Source organism: Nelusetta ayraudi, unplaced genomic scaffold (genome assembly GCF_046127955.1).
Source record: "Nelusetta ayraudi isolate G7.1 ecotype Tasmania unplaced genomic scaffold, CSIRO-AGI_Nayr_v1 ptg000134l, whole genome shotgun sequence".
NCBI lineage: Eukaryota > Metazoa > Chordata > Actinopteri > Tetraodontiformes > Monacanthidae > Nelusetta > Nelusetta ayraudi.
In genome coordinates, this window is record NW_027466184.1 from 825581 (window position 1) to 830900 (window position 5320).

The window sequence follows — 5320 nt, forward strand, 5'->3', positions numbered from 1 at the left end:
TGATGTGAAAGGGGAGGTACCAGGTAGACTTAGCACCCAGGGCAAGAGGCAGAGTCTATAAAAAGGGGCGGGATGTTTACCTGGGCCTTGTTGCCTGCACTGACACACCTGAGAGAGAGGGTGGGGGAGAAAGGTGCAGCTGAGGCCACCTGTGTTTGATGCTTTGATCTGGTATGTTTCTCTGAAGTTTTAAAAGACACAATTTTAATAGTAAAGCAGTAAAAATATTATTATTATTGTTTAAAATGTGTTTGTTAGATTTTTCATGTTTGTTGAGGGAGTAACACTCTAACACACTAAAGCACATCAGCCAAGAGATAAGGTATACTCAAGCAACATGGAGATGTTTGAGATAAATGTTACACCCTTTTTGATTTTATATTAAACTTGCTCCTCAACATATTTGGACCCCAGTCACCTGCATGTCTCAGACTCGGGGAGGGGATTGTAATCCCATCTGGCAAGGTATATCATTTATTTTTACATTCCATCTGTGTTTTCAAATGTTTATCTTAAAGTTTTCTTTTGTATAGTAATGTTCTTCTGCTTCTCTAAGCCTTGGACAAAAATGAATCATAGAGGGGCAAACCTCTGCTTTTCCCAGATTTATTTGAATTTTAATTTGCCTTAAACTTATTTCTTGTATGGGCCATTTTCTCTTTTATTTTGTTTTGTGTTTTTTTTCTGTCACATAAAAGTGAGAACTCAGTGGTCACAGCCATTGTGCAAGTGCGGTTTACTGTGTGCTTGAGTCACCTCAACTTGCTGTGTTTAGTTAAATTTGCATGCTTTTGACTGTGTGTAGTGGTTTTGTTTCCAATTTACCTACATCTAAGGTGACAACTCTCTGTTGTTTAGACATTACTCCAAACTAACACCTTTGATAGCGCAGTTTAGCCCCACATGCACTGGTTTCTTTGTTAATCGATTTGTTATTTTATTTAATGCATTAATGGTGTTGGTTATTTCATTCTTTTTATAATGGTCTGCAGCAAGGTCTTTTCACTGAGCAGTATTGCAGCAAGATCAGTAATATCCAATGTCTGGTAAATAAAATGAATATTTTGTTTGATGTAGCAGTCTCTGGTTCGAGTTTATTCAGGGTTGTGTGCTTATAGGATCACTCGGTCACAACAACAACAACAACAACAATAATGATAATAACAATAATAATAATAATAATAATAATAATAATAATAATAATAATAATAATAATAACAACAACAATGCAAAACAAATTGTAAAATAACACAAATAGTGGTACAATTCTTTTTGTGTGTGTGTGTGTGTGTGTGTGTGTGTGTGTGTGTGTGTGTGTGTTATTTGCGTATCATTGGGGCTTTTCTCATTTAAAATGCGGAAAAAATGGCCCCGGCAATTTTCTAATGCTTTTATTGTGAAGGAACGCAAAGTTGGATGCATGCGTAGATTTATTCTTTTTTTTTTATGATTATTTTTTTTACGTAGCTCGTTGACGTGAAGTCGAATCAGAATCGACGCACGTCTCCACAACAAACATGGCGGACGGTGAGTTCATTGTTGGCTTCTGCCTCGTTTTGGCGCCCTTTTTGTGCCTTTAGGTGTCTCCTGTCGGTTCGGTTCGTAGCCCCTTGGGCTCGCCTCCAGGCCCCGAGGCTGGAGGCTCGTCTCTGGCCGGAAACGGGCTCCGCTAGCCGTATCAGACGCTATTAGCGTTGAGCTACCGACCATTCATATTATTTTGAAATGCTACATCAGAAATGTCTGAAAACTATTGTGGAGCATCCTGAGATGATGTACTACCAGCCTGCGGTGGAATCATGGAGTAAAAATTCGGAATTTTTCAGAAATATTCATCTGAAATCCAGTACAGCAAAACGTTGAAATCACATTTTTGGATTAACTTTATTTTCAAATTCCCACATCAGAGATATCTGAAAATTACTGTGGAGCATTCTGGGGATGTGTACTACCAGCCTGCAGTGGAATCATGGCGTGAAAACTAGGAATTTTCCAGAAAATCTCATCTGAAATCCAGTACAGTACAACAATAAAATAGCAATTTTCGGATGAGCTTTATTTTGAAATGCTACATCAGAGATTTCTGAAAATTACTGTGGAGCATCCTGAGGAGGTGTACTACCAGCCTGCAGTGGAATCATGGCGTGAAAACTAGGACTTTTTCAGAAAATTTCATCTGCAATTCAGTACAGTAAAACTATGAAATGGCAATTTTTGGATGAGCTTTATCTTGAAATGCTACATCAGAAATGTCTGAAAACTATTGTGGAGCATCCTGAGATGATGTACTACCAGCCTGCAGTGGAATCATGGCGTGAAAACTAGGAATTTTCCAGAAAATCTCATCTGAAATCCAGTACAGTACAACAATAAAATAGCAATTTTCGGATGAGCTTTATTTTGAAATGCTACATCAGAGATTTCTGAAAATTACTGTGGAGCATCCTGAGGAGGTGTACTACCAGCCTGCAGTGGAATCATGGCGTGAAAACTAGGACTTTTTCAGAAAATTTCATCTGCAATTCAGTACAGTAAAACTATGAAATGGCAATTTTTGGATGAGCTTTATCTTGAAATGCTACATCAGAAATGTCTGAAAATTATTGTGGAGCATCCTGGGGAGGTGTACTACCAGCCTGCAGTGGAATCATGGTGTGAAAACTAGGAATTCTTCAGAAATATTAATCTGAAATCCAGTACAGTAAAACAATAAAATCACATTTTTGGATGAACTTTACTTTGAAATTCTACATCAGAATTTTATGAAAATTATTGTGGAGCATCCTGGGATGATGTACTACCAGCCTGCAGTGGAACCATGGAGTGAAAACTCGGAATGTCTTAGAAATATTCATCTGAAATCCAGTACAGAGCCACGCTTCTCCCTCCGCCAACGGAGCAGTTACCATAATACCTGGTGTACACGTAGCCAGCAATAAGCGAGTGTCTGCTAGCTCGAACGCTTTTGCCGAACTGTTGGCCGGCTTGACCGCAGTGGGCCAACAATGATATTTATTGAAAAAATTACACTGCGGGCCAAATTAGGCCCACGGCCCAGAGTTTGACCCCATGCTCTCAACTGTCCATCTGTCTTCCAGATCACGCTGATGCTGAGCAGGCCATGGACACGCGCACAGCTGTGAGTAGCACACCTGACAGAGGAGGGGGAGGGGCATGGCCACAGCTGTTGATGAGCAGGTGAATGAAGTGACCTGGTGTGATTGACACCCACTGACTCTTCCACAGGTGTCTGAAAACCCTCACGCAGAGTTCGGCCTGACAGAGAACCTGCAGGTAAGGCAGTAAACACACACACACACACACTACTGCTGCCGCCCCCTACCTGATTGGCAAACAGATTGGCAGCTCTGGTGGGGGTGGCCAGGCAAGGTGGCCAATCATTTTCCAGGGGTAGCCAGTGCCACCCCCAGCCACGGTCTCATCATCACAGAGGCAATTAAAACACAATCGTACCGAGGTGCACCGTGGCGAGGCGAGGCAATGAGAACACGCTTTGTCTTGTGACCTACCAGCCAGTGTTAGTGTGGCGTCTGTAGTGAGGCTGTGAGGTGAGTGTCTTCACTAATTTCCTGCTAATCAAGCGGTTATTGTGAAACTGAAGGAGGAAGTTAACGACTGACTCAGTGTGTGTGTGTGTGTGTGTGTGTGTGTGTGTGTGTGTGTGTGTGTGTGTGTGTGTGTGTGTGTGGTGCTGGTGTTAATGAAGAAAGTGCGCACATTTGGGAGAGACACTGTATCAGGGTCCGACAGCGTTTTTCCAGTCATATCTCATATCACTGTCACATTCCTGCCCATACAGTCTTGGCTGCTGGTCCTGCTGGTCGCTGTGTGGACTCACCTGTTTGTTGTTTGACAACGTCCACGTCCACAGCAGTGGATGGCACCTTATGAGCGGTTCAAGCTCAGGGTAACTTCAGCTTGGACACAACCAGCACAAAACCACGCCAGGATGGAGCAAAAAATCAGACAGACAGAAAGCTGACAGTGAACCTTGAGTTGACAAAGACCAGCACAAGTTGTCTCTGCGTGTGTGTGTGTGTACACAGATAGAACAACAAGTACTGGCACCACAGAGTGTGTGTGTGTGTGTGTGTGTGTGTGTGTGTTCCACATTACTAGGTAACTGATGGCCCTGTTTGCACTTGGTCAAGTGCTTTTCGTATTCCGATCGGCAAAAATCACACGAAGTAACCAAGTGGAAACAGTCCAAATCCGTATTGTGATCCGATCACTCAAACCACCTCAGGGAGGTGGTTGCGACGCTTCACATAGCATCCCTCACGGACGTGTGAACAGAATGCGATCTCAGTCCACATTGAGGACCGCCTACTCCACTCACCTCTCCCGTGTACGTACTTGGTCAGCGCCCCACCTCCCGGCGTCGTCATTATAAAGTTACAAACAAGAAGCGAAAACAAATAGTTTTTGTTAGACTCGTTTATTAGGATGCTGATAAATTTTGTCAGTGGAGCAGCGGTCGCAGTTTCCCACATATGAGATTAAATGTCCTACGTTGCATCCAAAAATTGCCAGCCACTGTTGATCTGAAAATAAAGTCATCACCACTCTGTCCCACCAGTCGGTACTCCTCGTTGGGATCCATACGCATGATTTCTGGTTCCGCGGCTATCAGAGCGGAGACGAATGCTGCAGCCCTCTTTCTTCTCCATGCTGCTCTTCTCTTTAGTCGGCGCTCTAAGACCATTCACCGGCTTTGTCCACGACTTCCGATAATACGGACGAGCTGCAGTAGAATTAAAACGAGTGACTTGATACAGTCCGCAAACAGGAAGTTGATTCTTATTCGTTTTCAGGTGAAACTAGCCGTAGTTTTGCGCTTTACTGCCCCAAGTGGTTAAAATGCACTAATGCGATCACAAGTGGCACGCTCGAGACGCATGTTAGTGCCATGTGCGATCAGATGCTTCTCAAGATGCGTACTTCGTGATACGATCCCCCAAAACAGTTGCAAGTGACAACAGGGCCTCAGAAGATTCTACAGAAAATGTAATTAGTTCCTGGTCTCCTCCGCCCGGTCTTTCTTCCAGACCAACTCTGTGGATGACCTATGCTGTGGATTACCAGCTGCCCTCTGCTGCCCTCCGCTGACCTCGGCTGACCTCTGACCATAGTGGTTCCTGGTGCTTGGCTGCAGCCCACTTCCTGCCTCCCATCCAGAACACTGTTTCTGCAGCTGCTGATGTGAGGGCAGCGGCTGTTCTCGTTGACTCAGACGACCGAACACCCCCATCACCTTCTCCTTCTGCTCTTCAGAGGCCTCCTGCCGGTGCACGTCGAG